Source organism: Pelophylax lessonae, assembly GCF_965119305.1.
Source record: "Pelophylax lessonae genome assembly, chromosome: 7".
NCBI lineage: Eukaryota > Metazoa > Chordata > Amphibia > Anura > Ranidae > Pelophylax > Pelophylax lessonae.
This window is the reverse complement of record NC_138774.1, coordinates 250295198-250322006: the sequence shown is the minus strand read 5'-3', so window position 1 is coordinate 250322006 and position 26809 is coordinate 250295198. Positions and strand designations below refer to the sequence as shown.

The following is a 26809-nucleotide window of genomic DNA, read 5'->3' as shown; positions in this document are numbered from 1 at the left end:
ATGCATTACCTTGCGGTTGCTGCGGGCTCCCCGGTCTATACTTGACCATTTGGTATTTTTTAATAAAGGAAGTATTACCCCCCAGTTGGTTCGCCTTGGGGGTTCAGTATCCCTGGATACATTTTATTTTTTGGTTTTACAAAATACTCTGCTCTTGAGTTTCTCTCACTGAACTGCTGAAGTGTTTAACTGTCAGTGTCAGGTGATTTAACTTCTCCCAGGCCTATTTTGCATAGAATCTGTTTACCTATCATGTCATTTCAATCATCAGAAAGCTAAAAGACACCCCATAAATGTACCTCATGTACCTTATGCAGTGGGCTATGTTGGAGCACCTGCTTAGATCAATGGTCCCTATAACAGTGTAGCATTTACCTTCCCTATCCTTGTTCTGCATTTTCTCCTCATTACAACTATATACACCTTTTCCTCCATTAAATGAAGAGTTTACAAAAAAAAACTTGTTAAAGTCACATGACTGGCTCTCCTCTAATGACACTGCTGCATTACGTAGGGATAATCCCACTTTTTATTAACAGGTAGGCTGCATATGCATTCGTATAACCAAGTAAAATGGAGAGGGCATAACAAAACCCACTCTTAAATATAAATTAGCCCATTTAAGGATAGCAAAGGCCAAATGTTTTTTTTTTTCCTGTTTTGGATTGATTAGACATTGGTTAGAACTCGTTGGGTAACTTTGTCTGCCCATGTCCCATTGAAGAGACAATCTCTTAGTTCCTGTATTGAAATGTAAAAAGAAGTGATAGCAAATCAAAGATTCTCTTTCTTCCTGTTTAGGTGAAAACATGTTTTATTCAAATACTAATTCAAACACAAATGTGCACCTAAAATCTAAAGGTCTTTATTTGTGTACATATGTGGGCATATTATTAAAGGAGAAGTGTGGTGCTTTTAAAATAAAAACAACATCCATACTCACCCCAACAGAGCAGCATCTGTGTAATGCTGTCCCACCTCAACACTAAGACTAAGGTTAGCCATACATTATACATTTTTCCTATTCAATTTCCTTTACATTTAAGCCCCGTACACACGTACCGATTGTTGGCCGTAAATATTCGGCCGACGACCAATCGGCCGATTGTAGGCTTGTTAGTATGATGCTTCCGACAGCGCATTTTCGGCCGAACAGAATCTGTTGTGAAAGCAGTAAAATTTTTGTTGGCCAACACCAGAACGGCCGATAGTTCGCCAGTCAGTAAAGAATTCGGCCGACAATCAGCAGATTTGCAAGACCGGGCATGCTCAGAGAAGAAAAAACACAGGGAAAGTTAACCATCACATGACATCACTTCTGCAGTCGGCGGACAAAATTCGTGTGCAGTCTTTTGCACTTTTCAGCGGACAGGACAGCCCTGGACAAAAGACGGCCGATGCAAAGGCCTGCTTAATTGCATAAAATCAAGTGTTTTAAGTTTGATCCCATATTATTTGGTTTTGGTAAGTCTAAAGGAAAAACTGGATTTTTGACTTACCGTAAAATCTCTTTCTCTGAAGTTCATTGACAGACGCAGCTCTATATTCTTCTTATACATTGGGTTATGCAGCCCACTACAGGAGTAGGACACTAGGCAGGAAAAATATTTACCACGCCTATGAGGCAGTCCCTGCAGGCATACACCCACTAACTCTGCTATAGGATTCAGTTTTGTTGCAAGCAGTGTTTAGAAGAAAAAACCCCATCCCACCCAGAAATAAAGGGGCGGGTCAATGAACTTCAGAGAAAAGGATTTTATGGTAATTCACAAATCCAGTTTTCTCTATCGTTCAATGACAGATGCAGCTACATATTCTACTTGACCATTGGGATGTCCCAAAGCAGTATTTGCATAAGGGGTGGGAAAACAACACAGAAAAGAACGTAATTCCCAAAAAGGCTAAACTTAGCCAACCAGTGAACAAGGAGCTCAACCAGGAACAACTGGAGCTCACCTAGAAAAAACATACACCCTCAAAGAGAGTCATTTCTCTTTTACACAACAGCCTGCAAAATCTTGCGGCCAAAAGAAGCATCCGAAGATGCCAACGCATCTACCCTGTAGAACTTTGTGAACGTGCGCAAGACAACTAAGCTTCCGCCATGCAAACTTGTATTACTGACGCCTGATGGCAAAAAGCCCAAGAGGCACTCAGCGCCCTAGTAGAATGCGCCTCCACAGGGAAAGCTGGAATCTGACCCTTCAGTGAATAAGCCTGTACCAACTTCTGCCTGATCCATCTGGATATGGTCGGGGCAGACGCAGCCAATCCCTTTCAAGGTCCTTCTGTGAGGACAAAGAGAGAGTCTAATTTCCGGAAAGATTCAGTAGCCACCAGGTAAACCCTAACGGACTGAGTCACATCCAAGGAATGCAAGGCAATTTCCTTGGGATGCTTGGGCATAGGACAGAGTGAAGGCAGCACAATGTCTTCATTCAAGTGGAAATCAGAAACCACCTTAGAAAGAAAGGACTGATTAAGTTGAAGTACCACTTGGAAAAACACAGCCAAAGCCGACACTTGGCCTTTTATAGTGCCCAAGGCCAACTGCTGTTCAACCCGTTTTTGAAGAAAGGTCAAAATCCACGCCACCGAAAAAAGGCGAGGATGCACCTTCAGTAGGGATAAGCTTAGACTCGAACATTGGCTGTTCGCCTGTTCGTCTAATTGCGTACAAATTGGCTTCTTCGTGGGAAATTCCAGCTCCCGCATCCATAATACACTGCATGCTTGCAGTGCATTATGCGATTGGCCAAAGCATGCATCCTAACCTCCATGCTTTGGCCAATCAAATCATCTCTGCCATGATTGGGCAACGGCAGGCTGCCTTTAGTCAATCATGGCTCAGGGGCTAAATACACGCCCCACACTATAAATAAGCCTGCTCACACAGCAGCCATGTGTAGAGTGTCAGGGCTAGCTAGGAAGTGGTTGAGGCAGGGAGAGGAACAGCAGTATAGTCTAGTTGAGACATTGCTAGCAGTCAGTTAGACAGGGAGAGAGATTTGTGCTTTTTTACAATTTAAGAGATCAGATAGTGAAGTGTATTCAGCAGTGCAGTATATACCACAAAGTACTATATATACAGGCAATTCAGTATCTATTGCTCAGTATCATATATAGCAGCAGGGCAGTATCTACCATAAATTACTAGATATATATATAGGCCACTTGAGTATACCTATCAGGCTATTTGGTATCTATCGGTCGGTTCTGTATAGACTATACATTGATATATATATATATATATATATATATATATATATATATACATACAGTGCATTGCGAAAGTATTCACCCCCCTTGAACTTTTCAACCTTTTGCCACATTTCAGGCTTCAAACATAATGATATAAAACTATAATTTTTTTGTGAAGAATCAACAAGTGGGACACAAGCATGAAGTGGAACAAAATTTATTGGATATTTCAAACTTTAACAAATAAAAAACTGAAAAATTGGGCGTGCAAAATTATCCAGCCCCCTTTAGTTAATACTTTGTAGCGCCACCTTTTGCTGCGATTACAGCTGTAAGTCACTTGGGGTATGTCTCTACCAGTTTTGCACATCGAGAGACTGAAATTTTTGCCCATTCCTCCTTGCAAAACTGCTCGAGCTCAGTGAGGTTGGATGGAGAGCGTTTGTGAATAGCAGTTTTCAGTTCTTTCAACAGATTCTCGATTAGATTCAGGTCTGGACTTGGCCATTCTAACACCTGGATATGTTTATTTGTGAACCATTCCATTGTAGATTTTGCTTTACGTTTTGGATCATTGTCTTGTTGGAAGACAAATCTCCGTCCCAGTCTCAGGTCTTTTGCAGACTCCATCAGGTTTTCTTCCAGAATGGTCCTGTATTTGGCTCCATCCATCTTCCCATCAATTTTAACCATCTTCCCTGTCCCTGCTGAAGAAAAGCAGGCCCAAACCATGATGCTGCCACCACCATGTTTGACAGTGGGGATGGTGTGTTCACGGTGATGAGCTGTGTTGCTTTTACGCCAAACATAACGTTTTGCATTGTTGCCAAAAAGTTCGATTTTGGTTTCATCTGACCAGAGCACCTTCTTCCACATGTTTGGTGTGTCTCCCAGGTGGCTTGTGGCAAACTTTAAACTACACTTTTTATGGATATCTTTAAGAAATGGCTTTCTTCTTGCCACTCTTCCATAAAGGCCAGATTTGTGCAGTATATGACTGATTGTTGTCCTATGGACAGAGTCTCCCTCCTCAGCTGTAGATCTCTGCAGTTCCTCCAGAGTGATCATGGGCCTCTTGGCTGCATCTCTGATCAGTCTTCTCCTTGTATGAGCTGAAAGTTTAGAGGGATGTGCAGGTCTTCGTAGATTTGCAGTGGTCTGATACTCCTTCCATTTCAATATTATCGCTTGCACAGTGCTCCTTGGGATGTTTAAAGCTTGGGAAATCTTTTTGTATCCAAATCCGGATTTAAACTTCTCCACAACAGTATCTCGGACCTGCCTGGTGTGTTCCTTGTTCTTCATGATGCTCTCTGCGCTTTAAACGGACCTCTGAGACTATCACAGTGCAGGTGCATTTATACGGAGACTTAATTACACACAGGTGGATTCTATTTATCATCATTAGTCATTTAGGTCAACATTGGACCATTCAGAGATCCTCACTGAACTTCTGGAGAGAGTTTGCTGCACTGAAAGCAAAGGGGCTGAATAATTTTGCACGCCCAATTTTTCAGTTTTTTATTTGTTAACAAAGTTTGAAATATCCAATCAATTTTGTTCAACTTCATGATTGTGTCCCACTTGTTGTTGATTCTTCACAAAAAATTACAGTTTTATATCTTTATGTTTGAAGCCTGGAATGTGGCAAAAGGTCGAAAAGTTCAAGGGGGCCGAATACTTTTGCAATGCACTGTACCTGTATATAGTACTTGAGTATAAATTAGGCCATTCAGTATCTATCGGTCAGTTCAGTATAGACCATACATTGATATCTATATATATCTATATATATATATATATATATATATGGCACTTGAGTATATATTAGGCCATTCAGAATCTATCGGTCAGTTCAGTATAGATCATACATTGTTGTCTATATATATATACAGTCAGGTCAATAAATATTGGGACATCAACACAATTCTAATCTTTTTGGCTATATACACCACCACAATGGATTTGAAATGAAACAAACAAGATGTGCTTTAACTGCAGACTTTCAGCTTTAATTTGAGGGTATTTACATACAAATCAGGTGAACAGTGTAGGAATTACAACGCCTCCCACTTTTTAAGGGACAAAAAGTAATGGAACAGATTAACAATCATAAATCAAACTTTCAAATTTTAATACTTGGTTGCAAATCCTTTGCAGTCAATTACAGCCTGAAGTCTGGAACGCATACACATCACCAAATGCTGGGTTTCATCCCTGGTGATGCTCTGCCAGGCCTCTACTGCAACTGTCTTGAGTTCCTGCTTGTTCTTGGGGCATTTTCCCTTCAGTTTTGTCTTCAACAAGTAAAATGCATGCTCAATCTGATTCAGGTCAGGTGATTGATTTGGCCATTGCATAACATACCACTTCTTTCCCTTAAAAAACTCTTTGGTTGCTTTCGCAGTATGCATCGGGTCATTGTCCATCTGCACTGTGAAGCGCCGTCCAATGAGTCCTGAAGCATTTGGCTGAATATGAGCAGATAATATTGCCCGAAACACTTCAGAATTCATCCTGCTGCTTTTTTCAGCAGTCACATCATCAATAAATACAAGAGAACCAGTTCCATTGGCAGCCATACATGGCCACGCCATGACACTACCACTGATGAGGTGGTATGCTTTGGATCATGAGCAGTTCCTTTCCTTCTCCATACTCTTCTCTTCCCATCACTCTGGTACAAGTTGATCTTGGTCTCATCTGTCCATAGGATGTTGTTCCAGAACTGTGAAGGCTTTTTTAGATGTTGTTTGGCAAACTCTAATCTGGCCTTCCTGTTTTTGAGGCTCACCAATTGTTTACATCTTGTGGTGAACCCTCTGTATTCACTCTGGTGAAGTTTTCTCTTAATTGTTGACTTTGGCACACATACACCTACTTCCTGGAAAGTGTTCTTGATCTGGCCAACTGTTGTGAATGGTGTTTTCTTCACCAGGGAAAGAATTCTTCGGTCATCCACCACAGTTGTTTTCCATGGTCTTCCGGGTCTTTTGGTGTTGCTGAGCTCACCAGTACGTTCTTTCTTTTTAAGGATGTTCCTAACAGTTGATTTGGCCACACCTAATGTTTTTGCTATCTCTCTGATGGGTTTGTTTTGTTTTTTCAGCCTAATGATGGCTTGCTTCACTGATAGTGACAGCTCTTTGGATCTCATATTGACAGCAACAGATTCCAAATGCAAAAAGCACACTTGAAATGAACTCTGGACCTTTTATCTGCTCCTTGTCTCTGGGATAATGAGGGAATAACACACACCTGGCCATTGAACAGCTGAGCAGTAAATTGTCCCATTACGTTTGGTTCCTTAAAAAGTGGGAGGCACACATACAAACTGTTGTAATTCCTACACCTTTCACCTGATTTGGATGTAAATACCCTCAAATTAAAGCTGAAAGTCTGCAGTTAAAGTACATTTTGTTTGGTGGTGTATAGAGCCAAAAAGATTAGAAATGTGTCGATGTCCCAATATTTATGGACCTTACTATATATATATACACACAGTATCTCAAAAAAGTGAGTACAACCCTCACATTTTTGTAAATATTTTATTATATATTTTCATGTGACAGCACTAAAGAAATTACACTTTGCTACAATGTAAAGTAGTGAGTGTACAGCTTGTATAACAGTGTAAATTGCCGGCCCTCTCAAAATCACTCCACACACAGCCAATAATGTCTAAACCGCTGGCAAAAAAAGTGAGTACACCCCTAAGTGGAAATGTCCAAATTGAGCCCAATTAGTCATTTTCCCTCCCCGGTGTCATGTGACTTGTTAGTGTTACAATGTCTCAGGTGTGAATGGGGAGCAGGTGTGTTAAATTTGGTGTTATCGTTCTCACTCTCTCATACTGGTCACTGGAAGTTCAACATGGCACCTCATGGCAAAGAACTCCACGAGGATCTGAAAAAAAGAATTGTTTCTCTACATAAAGATGGCCTATACTGTAAGAAGTTTGCCAAGACCCTGAATTTGAGCTGCAGCATGGTGGCCAAGAGCATACAGCGGTTTAATGGGACAGGTTCCACTCAGAACAGGCCTCACCATGGTCAACCAAAGAGGTTGAGTGCATGTGCTCAGTGTCATATCCAGAGGTTGTCTTTAGGAAATAGATGTATGAGTGCTGCCAGCAATGCTGCAGAGGTTGAAGGGGTGGGGGGTCAGCCTGTCAGTGCTCAGACCATATACTGCACGCTGCATCAAATTGCTCTGCAGGGCTGTTGTCCCAGAAGGAAGCCTCCTCTAAAGATGATGCACAAGAAAGCCTGAAAACAGTTTTCTGAAGACAAGTAGACTAAGGACTTGGATTACTGGAACCATGTCCTTTGGTCTGATGAAACCAAAACTTATTTGGTTCTGTCAAGATTTGAAAATATATGAAGAGCATATCTTTATATAGTCAGAGTCCCCTTTAATATACTAAAAAATATATTCTTCTTAAATTGTTAGAATTCTAGTTGGTATGTTTTAAATACTGTGTCTCACGTTGTCCCAGTGTAACGCTCCGGCGTTTATTTGTGTGTCGTGGATTTGCAGCTGCGGAAGTTACACTCAGTAGTCATGTAGAGATGTGTTGAACTACCATATCCAACTCTCGAGATTCATCATTGTGCATCAGCCTGTCTCAGCAAGCACATACACAAACACAGACACTCATTAAAGATGTTCCTGGAGTGATATGTTTATATGTGAAAGTATAGAGGTGATACTGAGGGGACAGGCGTGGATAGTGATAGCAATGGTAAGAGGTAACAGATGGTGATAGTAAGCACTTAGGATAGCAATCATGTACAGGTAACAGGTGGTAGTGAAGAGCAGATGAAGTGTACAGGAGATGCTAGGCTAGTGCAGTGACAAGATGGTAATAGGCTCAAGAGCTTGCAATCTAAGTAGCAGTGCAGATGTTAGATGTAACAGTATAGTTCTTAGAGTAGCAATAGTCTTTAGTAAGCAGAGTAGTAGTGAAAGTAGATTAGGAAGGTATTCCCCTGTGGGGTACTTATCACTGGTAGGTTTGTAAGGAGAGGGTTCCGGCGGTGAGGTAATGATCTTGTAGTGAGATACAAGATGTTGTAGCAAGTCTTCGGTCAATCCAGGTATTAGGGAATAGCTGGAGGATTCGGCAGCGTTAGGTAATGCTGTAGCAAGCAGTTTGCACGAACACACGTGAGTGAATGCCGGCGGTTGAAATAGCCGCTCAGAGCGGCACTCACTGATGAGGTCATGGAATTTAAAGGGACAGGTACTAGATGCATTCCACCTATCTATATGGTGGAACGTAATGTACAAAAAATAGGCTGGAAGGGTACCGCAGGTACCAGGATCTTACAGTACCCCCCCCTAAGGCCGGCTCCGGAAGGCCTATAACACTGGTCTCTCCGGGTATTTGGAGTGGAACCTTCGTATAAGCCTGGGTGCGTGGACGTCAGAAGCATCCAACCAGGTGTCATCTTGGGGACCATAATTTTTCCATCTTATGAAATATTGGAGCTTTCCTCTGTGGATACGAGAATCCAAAATTTCTTTAATCTCAAATTCTTCTCCACCTTCAACTTGTATTGGAGGTGGAGGCGCGATGGTAGGTCTAATCCCTTGGTTGGGTGTATGTGGCTTCAATAGAGATACATGGAACGTGGGGTGTATTTTAAGATCTGCCGGTAAAGTGAGTCGAACTGCAGATTCCCCAATGAGCTTCTCAATTGGGAAAGGTCCCAGGAATAGAGGTCCAAGCTTTTTACTAGGAATTTTCAACCTCAAGTTCCTCGTAGATAGCCAAACAAGATCCCCAATAGCATATTGAGGTCAAGGTCTTCTGCGGAGGTCATAGTACCTCTTTTGTTGGCTATGAGCATGTGAGATGGTGGTGTTAAGTAAGCCCAAAGAGTCTTTTATTTGGGTGAGATAGTCAGAGGCTACTGGGTTACTTGATGGTAGGATGCGTGGTGGAAGAATTGTGGGATGGAACCCATAGTTCAGGTAGAACGGACTTTGCTTAGTAGTACTGTGGGTTGCATTGTTATAAGCAAATTCTGCCAGAGGGAGGAGGTCCACCCAATCATCCTGTAGGTATGAGGTGTAGCAACGCAAATATTGTTCAATACACTGGTTGACTCTTTCAGTTTGTCCGTTGGTCTGCGGGTGATAGGGGGAAGTAAGTTTTCGCTCAATGCGCAGTATGTGACATAGAGCTTGCCAAAACTTAGAGATGAACTGCGAGCCCCGGTCAGATAAAAGAGTCTTTGGAATTCCATGTAGTTTGAACACATATTTTACTAGCAATTCCGCTGTTTCCTTAGATGAAGGTAGTCTGCGAATGGGAATGAAATGTGCCATTTTTGTCAGATGGTCCACTGACACTAGGATGGTAGTGAATCCCTTGGACGGTGGTAATTCCACTATGAAGTCTAAAGAAACAACTTCCCATGGAACTTTGGGTATTGGTAGACTGCAAAGTAAACCAGAAGGTTTTGTAGTGTCAATTTTGGACCTTGCACAGATGTCACATGAAGAAATGAATTTTTGTACAGACGTCTTCATCCCAGGCCACCAAAATTGCCTAGTGAGCAAATTAAATGTCTTAGTCATACCCATATGTCCTGCCATAGGTACGTCATGGGATAACTCCAAGATTTTGGTACGCATACCGGGAGGTATGTAGAGTTTGTCGTTAAAGTAGCGGAAGCCTTCTGCATCAGTACTTAGTTGAGGTGGTGGTGAATCCAGTCTTAGACTGTGCAGAATCTCTTCCTTTAAGGGACGAACAACACCAATAATACGGTCATGGGGTATTATAGGTAATGAAGGAATTTCGGCACAATTATCTTCGGTTAACCGTGATAACGCATCTGCCTTCTTGTTTTTGTCTGCAGGTGTATAGGTCACTAAGAAATTGAATCTTAGGAAGAATAGAGACCAACGTACCTGTCGGTGGGAAAGGGTCTTGTTGGTCTGGAGATATTGGAGGTTTTTATGGTCTGTATATATGAGTATTGGCAACCGGGTGCCCTCAAGTAGATGTCGCCAATTCTCCAGTGCCAACTTCATGGCAAGTAACTCTTTTTCACCCACTGGGTAGTTCACTTCTGGGTTACTTAGTGATTTAGAGAAGAAGGCAACTGGATGAAGTGGTGAAGTATTCGTAGGTCGTTGGGAAAGAACTGCTCCTACAGCCATATTTGACGCATCTACCTCCAGGATGTATTGGAGGGATGGGTCTGGATGGCGTAGTATGGGAGCGGTAATGAAGCTTGATTTCAACAAGCTGAACGCTTTATTTGCTTCTTCAGACCATTTAAATGTTTGCTTAACACTTGTAAGTTGTGTGAGTGGTCTCACAATAGACGAGAAGTTCTTGATGAACTTCCTATAGAAGTTTGAGAATCCAAGAAATCGTTGTAAGGCCTTACGAGTTGTTGGTACAGGCCAATCCAGAATACAGGATATCTTGCTCATATCCATCTTGATGCTGTTCTTGGATATGATGTATCCTAAGAATAACACCTCTTCCTTATGGAATAGGCATTTCTTCAGTTTTACGTACAAGTTGTGTGCGAGCAATCTGGACAACACAAGTCTTGCATGTCTTTTATGTTCAGACAAGGATTGAGAGTAAATGAGTATATCGTGCAGATATACTACGACACAGACATCGAGTAGATCTCGGAAGATGTCGTTTATGAACCGCTGAAATGCTGCGGGAGCATTACACAACCCAAACGGCATCACTAGATATTCGAATAGTCCGTATCTAGTTCTGAATGCCGTCTTCCACTCATCCCCACTACGGATGCGGATGAGATTGTAAGCCCCTTTAAGGTCTAACTTTGAGAAGTAAGTGGCTCCACGCACTTGTTCAATCAGTTCCGGGATGAGAGGTAAGGGATAGCGATCCTTTATCATAATAATATTTAATTGCCTATAGTCAATAATAGGCCGAAGGCTTAAATCCTTATTGCGGACAAAGAAAAGTCCTGCAGCTGTAGAGGAAGTAGAGGGTCTAATGAACCCTTTCGCTAAGTTCTCATCCAAGTATTCCTTGAGATGAGAAAGTTCATCCTGAGAAAGAGGATAAACATGACCGAAAGGTAGCTTACTATTAGGGAGTAGGTCAATAGAACAATCGTAGTCCCTATGGGGAGGCAACACTTGAGCATTTTTCTCAAGGAAGACTTCCGATAAATCCTGATAGCATGGTGGTGGTGTAATTTCCTCTGACACCATGGACAGGATTTTCCTTTGAGATTGGAGGTTACACGTGGTCTCTCAATAGTGAGAAGGGAAGGTTAGGGACCATGTCTTCCAATCAATAGTTGGTTGATGTATATGTAACCAGGGAAGTCCCAAAATAATGGGAAAATGTGGTGAGGGTAACACATCAAACGTGGTGGTCTCAACATGAGACTCGTTAGCAGTAGCAAGGAGTGCTGAGTGGTAATTGGACCAGAAGATAACGGAATACCGTTAATCAAACTAACAGAGACAGGTTTGGGTTTTGAAATAATAGGTATTTTATTTAAAGCAACAAAACTAGTGTCAATGTAGTTCCCACAAGATCCTGCGTCGATCATGGCCTTGGTGGTGATCCTAATTTGGTCCCACTGTAGGATCAAACGAATAAAGAGATAGGGATTAGTAAAAGAAGTCGTTACTCCCCCCAGCAAGACATGTGAACACTCACCCTTTTTCTTGTGGACAAGGGGACAAACGCTTATCAAATGTTCGGCGGAGGCGCAGTACATACAGAGATTTCCTGTTCTTCTCCTGGCCTTTTCAGTAGACGATATTGGCGGGCGGATGGTTCCTACCTCCATAGGAGTAGGATCGAAGGACGACTCCCGAGAAGGGTTGGGTAATGGGATTCCCATTTTCTCAGCCTTCCTCTCTCGCAATCGTCTGTCTATTTTGATACTAAGTTGTATCAAGGCATCCAAGGTGCCAGGTAAATCCGCTCGGGCGAGCTCGTCTTTTATGGCTTCAGATAACCCAAGCCTGAACTGGGTTCGCAGAGATGCATCATTCCACCCTGAATCAAGGGTCCATCTCTTGAACTCTGCTACGAAATCTTCAACAGGTCTCCTTCCTTGTTTTAAAGCCCTCAATTGGCTGTCAGCAGTACTCTGCCTATTAGAGTCTTCATATAGGCTAGAGAGCTCTGCTAAAAACGTAGGATAGGAGTTGAGAAGAGGGTCATTTTTCTCAATAAGAGAGTCTGCCCAAGCCCGTGGATCACCTGACATATATGATGTAGTGGTGCAGACTTTTAATTGGTCAGTAGTGTAAGTACGAGGTTTTAGATTAAAAAGCAATTGACATGCGTTTTTAAATTCACTGAATTTTTTCCGATCACCCGTAAACACTTGTGGAGGGTTTATTTTGGGCTCACGGGGTTGGGCAGCAGTGAGCTGTGAAACACGGCTATCTGCTGTCTCAAGGTCTGGTTTTCATTTTTCACTTCAGTAAGTGAAAGAATTAATGAATCTACCTTTTGTGATAGTTGTATCACATGTGTAGCTATTTCCGCTGAATCCATTTTTCTGGTTCGTGCAATCTGTAACGCTCCGGCATTTATTTGTGTGGTGTGGATTTGCAGCTGCGGAAGTTACACTCAGTAGTCATGTAGAGATGTGTTGAACTACCATATCCAACTCTCAAGACTCATCATTGTGCATCAGCCTGTCTCAGCAAGCACATACACAAACACAGACACTCATTAAAGATGTTCCTGGAGTGATATGTTTATATGTGAAAGTATAGAGGTGATACTGAGGGGACAGGCGTGGATAGTGATAGCAATGGTAAGAGGTAACAGATGGTGATAGTAAGCACTTAGGATAGCAATCATGTACAGGTAACAGGTGGTAGTGAAGAGCAGATGAAGTGTACAGGAGATGCTAGGCTAGTGCAGTGACAAGATGGTAATAGGCTCAAGAGCTTGCAATCTAAGTAGCGGTGCAGATGTTAGATGTAACAGTATAGTTCTTAGAGTAGCAATAGTCTTTAGTAAGCAGAGTAGTAGTGAAAGTAGATTAGGAAGGTATTCCCCTGTGGGGTACTTATCACTGGTAGGTTTGTAAGGAGAGGGTTCCGGCGGTGAGGTAATGATCTTGTAGCGAGATACAAGATGTTGTAGCAAGTCTTCGGTCAATCCAGGTATTAGGGAATAGCTGGAGGATTCGGCAGCGTTAGGTAATGCTGTAGCAAGCGGTTTGCACGAACACATGTGAGTGAATGCCGGCGGTTGAAATAGCCGCTCAGAGCGGCACTCACTGATGAGGTCATGGAATTTAAAGGGACAGGTACTAGATGCGTTCCACCTATCTATATGGTGGAACGTAATGTACAAATAATAGGCTGGAAGGGTACCGCAGGTACCAGGATCTTACACCCAGAGGATATGAAATGTTCTTCCAAAAATGATAAAGTTCCCGGAAAGAGATGTTTATGAAAATAAGCCCTTATTACCATAAAATGTTATTTTCCCTAACATAATCAATCTTTTTTAATTGTCAGACTAACCTGTCACTACGCCCTTGTTGGGTCAAGCTGACCGTATGTGTAATTAGACTGTGTTGTGAAATCTTGTGTAATATTGTGAAACTTTGTGTAATCTGTAACTTGGGCTTGTGCCCATTTAGGACTATAAAAGCTGTAACCAAAGTATAATCTGGGTCACATTTCTGTTGGAAGATGTGGACCCGCTGTATGGCGTATATTCTGAGTAAACATATGGAGACGAATGCAAACCTGATTGGCGTAGATTATTTCATGGCTCAAACTTAACATTTGAATTTAACATGAACTTAACATTTGGTGACCCTCGAACCGTGTCTTTCTGACTGTATCTCAAACCACCGGTGGGCACCCCACAACATGAGGGACAGCACAGAGGCCTCAGGTGAGAAAACATTTTTATTTCTCATGATGAAACTGTCTTTTTCTGATGTGTGGTGGTGTGCCGGTTGGGGGAAGTGCGGCTACGAAAGGTTACACGTATCCTTTGAATTTAATTGCATTCTGTCTGTGTATGGTTACTGAGATTATTAAATGGTACCAATAGGAAATACTGTGTATGAAAAATATTATTTTCTAAAAAATATTTCTTTGATTCTCCTTATTACAAAAAATGACAATATATATAAGGGACGTTTTTAAAAGCAGAGGTACCACTATTTTCTGGATTGTGTGTGTGGTGTTGAAAGACAAATGTGGAGGTATTAGGGCAGGTATTGCCTTAAACCCCAGTGTCTGTATGACCTGCTGAGTGTTCTTTGGATTAGGGAGTCAGAGAAAGACTAGCCTATATAAGTCATGTCGTAATAAGTACCTGGTGGCTGATTGGTGCACAGCCGTTGTGATAAAGAAACTGAGTTCTTGATCCCGGAATCTCCAAATATTGTAATTTCTTAAAGTGGTAACGAGAAATAATAAAATGGGAAATGTAATTGATAAGAATGTTTTGCCCATTATGAATGACTTAGGGCTTAAAAAAACTAAAGCAAAAATGTATTAAAAATAGCAAAGAAAACAGGCTTAAAAGTTGTTAAATTGCATTCAGGTGCACCCATCGTTAATATAATGGTGAGTGGTGATCCAGACGCCCTCAAACATTATGTAAAATGGTGCAAAATTACAAAAAAGCGTATAAAGAGGATCCCTCTAAATGGTGGCCACCAGAGGGCTATTTTGAGTACGCCTAAAAATTGATGCCTTGTTTAACTTGCTATTTAAAATGTCTGATTGTGGGGGAATTAAATGTCTAGCAGCACGGGAAGGGAAAATATATAGGTGAAGCCCCCCCCTATAAAATGTGTTCAGAAAAAGCTACTTTAACATATAGATGAGGAAGAGTAATAGAAACAGTTTTATCAGGGAAAACGTAGTTCGCCGTAGTTGGCAGGACACTTTTGGCGCTTTTCCACTGCATGGAACCGTAACGGTTCGGCACGCTTTTGTGCTTTTCCACTGCTGGTACCGCATGGTATAGGGTTGGAACGGTTCGGTACGGTTCGGTATAGGTTTGCTTTTCCACTGCATGGAACCGAACGATACGGTACGGTACGGCTCTGAAAAAACAGTACCTACTCGATTGTGGTTCCAACAGGTACCAAACTGGTACCATATCCCACAATCCTTTGCATGCAGTCACTACTAGCCACTGATTGGTCAGAGAATCCCACCCACCCCGTTGTTATCCCACCCACTTAACTTTAGTACTACTTTAGTGGAAAAGCAAACCTATACTATACTGTACCGAACCGTTCCGACACTATACCATGCGATACCAGCAGTGGAAAAGCAAACCGGGCCAAGCAGGGCCGAGTAGAGCCGAGCCGGTACTAGCCGGTACTTGCAGTGGAAAAGTGCCATTTGAGGCTATTTTTTATATATAGAATTATAGATAATGAGAATTTACATTTTGCTCATAAGTCCCTGTATGAAAGGGAGCTCTGCTGTAAAATTTTGAAAATTGGCTACTTGCCAAGAAAGAGTTCAACAATAAATATCTTCGTTCCCGTTATAGTTATGGAATTTATTTTTGGATAGAAAGTGTTACCGCAATTAGTGTGACCATTGGACCTTGTTGGCACCGAGCCAAAAGTTTTAAATCAGATTAACTTTTTATCTGATTATAGTTTTTGAATGGTATTTTAGGGGTGTCCTCTATTGAAGGAGGGGAACCTCTGGTCAAATTTTTGTAAAAATGACACATAAAAAAAAAAGAACATTTTTTTTGTAAGTTTGGCACGGAGCCAAAAAAAAAATGTTTTAGTTTTATAGTTTTATCTGATTTTAGCATACAAGTGATATCTGATGTGCCATCTCTACTGATGGCCATACCATCCGATGCTACCCACTTTTACAGTGAAGTAATGCGTTTTTTTTAGCGTCCTAGTGGACGAGGAGACAAAGCCATCTTTGTTTCTTGTTTTTCAGTCCGGGTAACTGACCTGGTGTAGAAATGCCCTTAAAAATAGGTGATGGAGGTTAGTATACAGCAAGGATAGGGAAAGTGTATGTCCCTTAGAAACCTCAAGAAATTAGGGCAATTGTAGAAGATCTCCAAAACATTGCCAAGAGTCTTAAAAGAAATGGTACAAAAGGTTGATGTGAATGGAGAAAACTCAGCAAGCTACATATATTGATATGTGGATTTTGATTGATTGTGCATTCCCGGAAAAAAATATATATGCGTATGTATGGAAGACATTTGCAGTAAATAAATAAGTACGCATGAATAAGGGATATTGAGGAAACAGGCAGATGGCCAAAATACGTATGAAACAAAGATTGATACAATAAAATTCCAAAGAAATGGGTAACAAGTATATTTGATAAAGGACAGAATATGCGAATGTTATTGGATGTTGTTTAGAAGGAAGGTGAGGATATGTTGAACTATTGGAATAGATTCAAAGATGCGATATAGAAGCATAGTGATTGGGTGACTGAAAGTGAAGATGACATGAAACAACCTAAAGTGATAAATATTTTTGTAAGTGGATTGTTGTCTGAGATTAGAAAAGAAAATGGAGCTCAGCATAGCGGGCTGGAGAATTAAACCTGTCCCTGAGTTGGTTGACATCGCACAGATAGCTTGTGAAGTGAATATGCAAGTCCCTGAGGTAAAGGAAAAGGTACATAAACCCAGGGGAGTGTCAGTTTCTACAGTACAGGTGACGGAACCCACTTATCCCCCGTTAGGCCAAAAGGGAAAACTGGAGATCCAAAGAGGGGCAGTGTAGAACCCCTACAGGAATTATTAAAGGGACAAACAAAAAGCAATTATCACTTCGGAAGAGTTAACCCCTTCAGTTATGGAAGCATTTAAACAAATCAAGCAATCTTTACTAACAGTGCCCAGTCTTGGTTTGTCAGACTATAGCAAAGATTTCTATTTATTTTGCACAGAAATAAATGGACATGCGAATGGGGTGTTAACGCAACACTCCTGTGCCAGACATCGCCCAGTGGGGTACTACAGTTACTCATTGGACAGCGTTGCCAGAGGGCTACCTGGATGTCTAAAATCAGGAGCGGCGACTGCCCTACTGGTTGAGAAAACTGTAGACATTGTATTAGGCAACACTTTGGGCCTGATTCATAGTACGGAGAATTGGCGTTTCGGCGGGATTTTGCGAACCGGCGAATTTTTAAGTCTGAAATTGGTATTCAAAGAACGGCGGGCGGAAAATAACGCCAACTGTGAGATTCATTAAGATCAACTAATGTCAGGACTGGACTTAAAAACAGTCCAGCTAAAAGGTGGACTAATTTTTTCAAAATCACAAAATATGGCAGGAAAAAAATAAAAAAATGTGTGGGAAAGATGTGTTATATGATTTTGAGCTAAACTGCTTTTAAACTGTGTGAAAATGTTAAGTAGAAAAAAAGATATTAATAAAAGTGTAAAATGCAAATATAGCTCCAGAGTCAATTTCTGGCAGATAGCCCATGTGAGCATGCTCCAAACCAAAAACAAGGCTGAAAATAACGTTTTTGAATTGAATTGAGTTTTATTGAATTTGCGGCAAATATGTTTTTTTGCATATGTGTGTATATATATATATATATATATATATATATATATATATATATATGCAAAAAACGATATATTATTGTTACTTCCTATATCTAACCAACCCCAAAAATATATTAATTTCACACATATACAATGTTTCATTTTTGGGGAGAAGCCGTATTAGTGTTGCTTGTCATATATAACAACATACAGTTGTAGGTAGTTCAGGGATTCGAACACCCAAATACACTGTTGCAAGGCAGCGGTGCTAACCACTTAACTACCTAAAGCTAATGACATTTTTTTCAAAGCATGTGTGATTTGTACTTTAAAAAAAATATATATATATATATATATATATTCTATTTAGACCCAATTCAAGCTCAAATAATTTTTATTTATTAAAATTTTTTGATGGACTAATTGAATCAAACTATATTAATTTTTAGAGCCCATTCACATTAGCGCGACTTATCAGGCGACTTGTCAGCCTGACAAGTTGCGGTATGTCGCGGTCCATTGAGTAGTACAGGACCCGTTCTAATAGGAGCGACACAAGTCACTCCGACTTAGAAAAAGGGTCCTGTACCACTTTGGGGCGACCTCGGAGCGACTTGCATAGACTTCCAGTATGTGAAGTCTCTGCAAGTCGCGGTGCACAGTGGTGCACGCGACTTCACAGGTCGCCCCCCGAACTTGTGTCGCCTCAATGTGAATGGGCTCTTAAGGTGCCAGTGCATGTATGCTTGGTATAAAGATAACAAGAAACAACAAAAAAAAAAAACCTCAGAGACCACAATTCCCAAATAATTAACCTAGTTTAGTGAAACTGTATAAAATCAACAAATTTTTAAAAATAATCCTGCATGCTGGAAATTATATATAGGTGTTTAAAACATTTATTTCTGTGAAAAATTTGTATTTTAAACTTAAATTGATAGGCTAAGAAACTATCAGTGACATATATTATGAAATAAATGTAACAAAGTGATTATGTTTGTGTAAATTGTGTTTTGCAAAAATGTTGCAAATATGTATTGAGCTTGAGCTCGATTAAATAAACTGACCAAAATATCCAAGTGGTTAGCACAGCTGCCTTGCAACAATGTATTTGGGTGTTCAAATCCCTGAACTACCTACAACTGTCTGTTGTTATATATGACAAGCAACACCCCAAAAATAAAACATTGTATATGTGTGAAATTAATATATTTGTTGAGTGGGGAGCCATATTAGTTTTGCTTCCTATATAGAGCCACATTACACTCTGAAAAATAGCAGTGTTTGAGCTTGCAAATCTGAGAATTTGCAAATTGATTGAACATATGCAGTGCAACCCCAGAACTCAGAATTCAACAACCCAAAAAAAAAAAAAAAGATATATATATATATATATATATATATATATATATATATATATATATAAAATTACTACATCAAGTCAACACACATAGGAAATGCTTTCAATAATCTCAGAATGAGCACAAAGTGGCTTTTTCATTTAGACTAATGGGCCATACACACTAAGATTTTCTGAAGATTTTTTCCTTTAGATTTACCAAAACCAGATAATATGAGGTCAAACCTAAACACTTTCAATTTGTATGCAATCTGGCAGGCCCTTGCACTACATAGAAAAGGTAAATCTGAAGGGAAAAGTCTTCAGAAAATCTTATAGTGTGTATGGCCATACAATTTCCTGTCCAATTTTCTTGAAATTTCAAGTATGTAGTACAAAGGCCTGCCTAATTGGATACAAGTGAAAGTGTTGTTTAGCTTTGACATCACATTATGTGGTGTGTGGTTAATCTATCAGAAAATTGTACAACAAAAATTGAACATGTATGGCCATACACACTATAAGATTTTCCGAAGACTTTTTCCTTCAGATTTACCTTTTCTATGTAGTGCAAGGGCCTGCCAGATTGCATACAAATTGAAAGTGTTTAGGTTTGACCTCATATTATCTGGTTTTGGTAAATCTAAAGGAAAAAGTCTTCAGAAAATCTTAAGCCCCGTACACACGTACTGATCGTCGGCCGAACGATCGGCTGTCTTTTGTCCAGGGCTGTCCTGTCTGTTGAAAACTGCAAAAGACTGCACACGAATTTTGTCAGCCAACAACAGACGACTGCAGAAGTGATGTCATGTGATGGTTAACTTTCCCTGTGTAATTTCTTTTCTGAGCATGCCCAGTCTTGCAAATCAGCCGATTGTCGGCCGAATTCTGTACTGACTGGCGAACAATCGGCCGTTCTGGTGTTGGCCAACAAAAATTTTAATGCCTGCACGACAGATTCTGTTCGGCCGAAAATGCGCTGTCGGCTGTCGGAAGCATCATACTAACAAGCCTACAATCGGCCGATCGGTCGTCAGCCGAATATTTACGGCCGAAGATCGGTACGTGTGCATGAGGCATTATAGTGTGTATGGCCCATTAAGCTGGCCATACATGTTCAACTTTTGTTGTACAATTTTCTGGTAGATCTACCACAAACCACATAATGTGAGGTCAAAGCTAAAAAACACATTCACTTGTATCTAATTAGGCAGGCCTTTGTACTACATACTTGAAGGTAAATTTCAAGAAAATTGGACAGAAAATTGTAAGAAAATTGGAACATGTATGGCCAGCCTTAAGCCTCGTACGCACGTACCGATTGTCGGCCGTAAATATTCGGCCGACGACCGATCGGCCGATTGTAGGCTTGTTAGTATGATGCTTCCGACAGCGGACAGCGCTGGCATGCCATGCCTAAAGATCCATATTGCAGTAAGTGTATTCTGTTGGATGAATACTTTTCATGCTCTAACTGTTTGGTATAGTTTTTGCAAAGTGTGTCTTTATGTACTCTATACATGTTTTTTTTTTTATTTTCATGCCTCTGTGTAGCTGTATGTTCTACTGATTTGATGGTATTTAAATGAAAAGGCAGGCTCATGCAAACAATTAACATAAAAGTATGTTGGGTATGTTTTATGCTTAATACTAAGGTGTCTACAACTTATTTTGCTTGGCTTTTGGATATTGTAAGCTCTATCTATCCATCATATGTTGTATCTTTGCACTGTAATTTGAATAAAAATTACTTGATTTGGGGGTTTTGGGGGGGGGCATTTCACATGCTTGCTTGAGTGATTACTGATGTTTTATACATGTTCAAAAAAAATTATTCATTTGTACACAGCTCCTGTTTTTTTGTTTTCTTTTCTTCATATTTGTCTAGATGTAATTCAGATATCTTTTGTGTCTATTGAATGTAATCCATTTCGTGTATTTTTTGTGTGTGCAATGGCAGTACAGTATGAACATGGGTAGGGTTTCTTCCTTTACTCCAGCGAAGTGTGTATGGGTGTGCGTGTGTGTGGGGGGGGGGGAGGTGGGTATGTATGGGCGGGAGTGGGGTGTGTGAGTGGGGTGTGTGAGTGGGGTGTGTGGTGTGTGGTGTGTGGTGGGTGTGTGGTGTGTGGTGTGTGGTGTCTGTGTGTGGGGCTAAATTGTAAGAAAAAATGTAAGTGTTTATGTATATATTTAGCTAAAAATATATAAATTAAAGAATAATACAAAATTTCCATTCAGCCGCTGTGGATGAATGTAACCAAAACATTTAATACAAAAATCACTAAAAATGATTACTAAATAAAAGATTGCTACAGTGCTCACTCACCTTTTTAGTTGGCTTAGGTCAGTGATGATGAACCTTGGCAACACAGGTGTTTTGTAACATTTCCCATGATGCTCATCTACACTGCAGAGTACATGAGCATTTTGGGAAATGTAGGGCAAAAACATCTTGGGGGGGAGGGGTTAAGGGTTACCATCACTGGCCTAGGTAAAACATTTCCAATACATTTTAATTGTCTGTGTGCGCCATTTTCAAAATAAAGCAAAATCTCTTTACAATAAATTGCAAATGGCACATTGGCGTTCACCCTGGACCAGAAATGACACCAAATTGGCTTGCACACATTCCAGCAAGTGGTCACAATCAACTGACTAATCATGGTGAGGGCCACTTTCAGCTGTGAAGAAATGGCATTCATATGCAAAGTAAGTGTGTGTGTGGGGGGGGGGGTCTGTGCTTGTAATCAGAGCATTGATTACCAGTGCAGACCCTTGGGGGATGCCACTAGAGCCACCAGGGATGCCCACCCATGCCACCATTGATGCCAATCAGTGCTCAGGGAACCTGTTAGTGCCCTCCTCATCAGTGCTGCCCATCATTACCATCTTTCAGTGCTGCCCACCAGTGCCAATCATTGCCCATCAGTGCCACCTATCAATGCCCATCAATGCTGCATATCAGTGCCACCTATCTGTCTATCAGTTCTGCATATTAGTGTCTCATCAGTGCCTGCCAGCGCAGCCTCATCAATGCTCGTCAGTGCAACAAAAAACATATTGATTTACCAAATTTTATTACATAAACAAAAACACATTATTTTAGGGGTCAAACCTTTAGGTCTTCTTTTTGCCAATAGAAAAAAACCTTGCAGTGATCAAATACCACCAAAAGAAAGCACTATTTTTTTATGAAAATACTGTCATACATTTGTGTTAGGTACAGGGTTGTTTGACCGCGCAATTGTCATTCAAAATGCAACAGTATAAAAAGCTGAAAATTGGCCTGGGCAGGAAGTGGTGTAACTGCCCTGTAAGGAAGTGGTTAACTATTGAAACATGGGAATAAATATTCCAGGGGTAATCATGCTCAGCTCAATGGTTTAGTGGCTAGTGTTCCTGGCTATAAACACTGAGAGCATGAGTTCAAATCCCAAGTGTGCCATCACCTTCTTAAATTTTAGACAGCTATAAATAAATACTGAAACTTGGCAAATGCATAACTGCACCCTGCAGATATGCATGTTTGTTTCTTGAATATACATGGCCATTGACATGCAATTTTAGGTGATGTAGCCAATGTATTACTATGTGGCCAAAAAAAATTATGGCACACAGGGTGTTATCATGGTCTGGCGTTGAACTCGCAATCGTTGGCTGTGAGCTTAGCCCACTACACCAAAGTGCTGAATACAATCAGACATGCCTGAAAGTTTCAGATGAATAAAGAATGAAGACTGCTAATTAGACAGCTGTGTAGTCTGCTATTAGAAAATCTAAAGGTTAAAACACAGAAGATACATAACTATACCTTAAAATAAACCATATTAGATGACATTGCTGTGTAATAGTGATTCAGAATAGACAAATTTCCTTTTATGAAAAACACAAAGGGAATTTGGTTAACTCCAAACTCAAATTCAGCCTAAGTTAACTCCAAACCCGAATTCATTAAAGCATCTAGTTGATGGTTTAACTCCAGCCACTTACCTAATTAGGATGCAATGAGTTTAGGCTGGAGTTATTTCTGGAGAAGTGAGCAGCTCTACTCCAAACTTATACTGAATTAGGCCCTTTGTATTTAATGTGCCCCGATGATTTGGAGGCTATGTTAAATAGTGCCTATACTAAACACTTCTCAGTACAAAGGATAACACATTATCATTTGATTTAGTTATCAGCTTCCAATCTCAAAATTCAGCGCTTCCAGACTCTGAATCCGGCTACTTTTCTAACGGAAGCTGACAGTGGGGAAATTGATGATTCTGAATACCTAATACATGATTGTGCTACCTCTATTGATGAAGTAACAAAACCCAGATCTGATCTTCAGGATGAATCCATTGCTGGTCTGCCTGTATGTGCAGACTTGTTGGTAGATGGCTCATCCCTCAGACGACCTGATGGGTTAACATTAGCTGCCTGTGCGGTAGTAAACGGTGAGAGCCGACTACTGCATACTGAAATTCTGCTGAATTCTAAGTCAGCATAGGCTGCGGAACTTACAGCTCTCTGTGTTGCATTGGAGCTAGCAGAATGAGATACGGTAAATATCTACAGTGATTCTGCTTATGCTGTGGGTATATTGCACAGCTTTGCACAATTATGGCAGGAAAGGGGTTACTTGATAGCAACAGGAACACCCATTCAACACAAAGAGTTAATTGTCAGACTGTTGTTTGCAGTCCAATCGCCTCTTAAAGTAACAGTAATTAAATGTAAAGTACATACCGGGTTTAATGACAGTGTATCGGTTGGGAATGTTTTGGCTGATAAATATGCAAAATAAGCTATTCACTCTTATCAGCCACATGTAGTCCCTATATTTTTGGTCACAAATCTTCAAGTGGACCATGGGGTTGTCAAGGCCCTACAGGAAAGTTCACCCCACTGATCCACTTGGTCTACAAAAAGAACTGTTTGCGGACCAGATGGCCTGTGGAGGTTGAATGATAAACTGGTTGCTCCACCGACTCTTTTTCCTTCATTGTTTGCCTTGAGCCATGGACCTTGCCATGTCTCAACAGGAGGGATTGTGAACAAACAGTGGTGGGCACCAGGTTTTTACACATATGCTGCTAAACAAGTTAATGAATGTACTGTATGTCAAATGCATAACATAGGTAAACCAGTGCCTACCCCTATGAAACACATTCCGCATACTGAGAAGCCGTTTCAAAATTGTGTAGATTGACTTCTCAGATATGCCCCCTTGTGGCCGATTTAAGTATCTTTTAGTTTGAGAAGAATGATGCCAGAACAGTAGTTAAGTGTCTTACTAGAGAATTGATTCCCAGGTTTGGTATGGGAGCTATGATCTCTTCAGACAGAGGTACACACTTTGATAACAAACTAATAGCAGAGGTAGTAGATATCTTAGGTCTGAAACAACAGTTACACACCACATATAGACCACAGGTTAGTGGGATGGTGGAACGCAGTAAGGAAACCGTAAAAAAGTATCTGGCCAAGATGACTACTAATGGAAAGAGCACATGGGTAGAAGCATTGCCTATAGCCCTAGCAACTATCAGGACTACCCCAAAGGAGAAGATGTATTGTTTGGGCGCCCTCCTAAAAGACTTCCTACAGCTTCTGTAACATCAGAAACAGTGACTTTAAGACTTTAACACAAACGTGTTTTCTGATACTTTTTCTAAAGCAGGACAACCAGTGGACCTAAGTGAAAAGACTCATGGACTAAATTCTGGAGAGTGGGTGTACATCAAGAATCACTCCCCCAGGACTACTCTGTCCCCTAAGTGGAAGGGACCGTTCCAGATTATTTTTGTGTCTCCCACAGCTGTAAAGCTAAAAGACTACAAGTATTGGGTGCATGGTTCCCATTGTAAGAAAGCAGTAGCTTTGAACAAACATACAAGCCAGTGTACTGCTGGCAAGGACTTTTCTGTACCTTTACCTCCTAGGTCATCTCCATCATTGACTCAAGCTCGAGCCAGAAGACTACGAATACGGAAGAATGTCTCTTACAGTACTGAGAGCTGATATGCATCTCTGAGGAATTATCCTGAGTGGAGGAGCCTTGGTGTGGATCACAGTCATGATGTATGAATGGACTCACATGATAAAAAAAGGTGAGACGCATGATACCTTTTTCCTCAATGCTACTGTAATGACTAAAAAGTTTCACATTGCCCCAGAGTCTGGAGTTGAGCAAAGGCTGAAGAGAGACTTACATGCTAAACTGAGAGAACCCTTCTATAATTCTTTTGTGGCTATGCAGTTGCAAGCTGCCAAGAAGTTGGAAATCACTAAATGTTGAATATGCACACACTCACCTATCTCGCATAAGACTTTGCCCTTACTAGGTATGGTAAACGAATGACGTTAAGCGCCAAAAGTACCTGCGCTTGTTGGATAAAGTGCAAACGTGCTATATAAATAAGTAAAAAAGTAAAATAAATAATTTATATGTGCTAGTGAGTAAGTGAATTATTTGTTTGGAAATATAGGAATCAATGATAGTGTAAAATGTGCACAATGTAATGGTGTAAACCAATAATCTAGGGAGCTGCAACTCAATCGTAAAAAACGTGTAGTGAATATATGATACACACAAGGTGTACTAAGCTGCGCTCACCTTTAAACGTGCAAATATGTGGTATAATAAAATTATCTTATAAAGTGCATAGTGACAAATCATCAACTGTTTAAATAAATAAATGCATAAATGATTAGAGTGCATCAATAAAGTGCAACAAAAAGTTCAACAAAGGCGGAGGGGTTGTTATTTTAAACAAATGTGATTACATGAAGGAACTAGACAGGTTGGTGGGAGATGCGGTTACTTATAAGAAACTTAAAAGCAATCCCACCGCCAAACTTAAAAACTTATTGGAACAATTGGTAACAAAGGCAAAAGAAAAAGGCATCTTAACCAAAAAAGAAGCTAAATACTTGGTACCTGAGGCACCAAGGTTGCCTACTATATATCAGCTCCCTAAAGTGCATAAGAATAAAACAAACCCCCCAGGGAGACCTATTATAAGCGGGATAGGGTCCTTTTTTTCAAGGATTGGGGAATATGTGGACCATTACTTGCAGCCTTTGGTGCCCACTTACTCCTCACATTTAAAAGATACCAAACATTTGATCAATATTTTGGAGAACCTCCAAGTTAGCAGTGACACTATTATGGCCACTATAGATGTGGAGTCGCTTTACACCAGCTTAAAGCAACAAGATGTGCTCTCCACTACCATGGCTGCCCTTAACAGAAAAACTAATATGAAGAAAAATCAGAAAAAATTCATATATGATTCATTGGACTTAGCTATGAGTAACAATTTTTTCTGGCACCAAGGTTCCTGTTACAATCAGGTCAAAGGGGTAGCCATGGGTGCCAAATATGCACCCAGTGTGGCGAATATCCTGCTGGGAGAATGGGAGGAAAAAACTATCTTCTCCAGACCAGACCCCTCCCTAAGGTTATACAGAAGATATATTGATGATCTTCTGATCCTTTGGGAGGGATCTGAAGAATCTTTGGTGAGATTTATTGAGAAACTCAATAACAATGAATACGGCCTGACCTTTACTGCTAATTGGAGTAAACAAGAGGTACATTTTTTGGATCTCACGCTGGAAAAGCATAATGATGTAATTAACACAAAAACGTTTTTTAAGGATACTGACAAGAACAGCTATATCCCTGTTACCAGTTGCCATCATCCACAATGGCTGGGCGGAATTCCAAAAGGGCAATTCATGAGAATACGCCGAAA

General features: G+C 40.6%; 1 protein-coding gene and 1 pseudogene across 2 annotated transcripts in view; one reads left to right on the top strand and one right to left on the bottom strand.

Moving 5' to 3' along the window:
* Nucleotides 1-26809, bottom strand: part of L1CAM (L1 cell adhesion molecule) — a 1053451-nt gene that overhangs the window by 323222 nt on the left and 703420 nt on the right. The gene's annotated exons all lie outside the window — the stretch shown is intronic.
* On the top strand, nucleotides 14074-25070 carry LOC309559851 (annotated as a pseudogene). The gene is made up of 4 exons: nucleotides 14074-14098; nucleotides 16723-16838; nucleotides 23239-23421; nucleotides 24303-25070. The product of its transcript is annotated as an uncharacterized misc_RNA (transcript).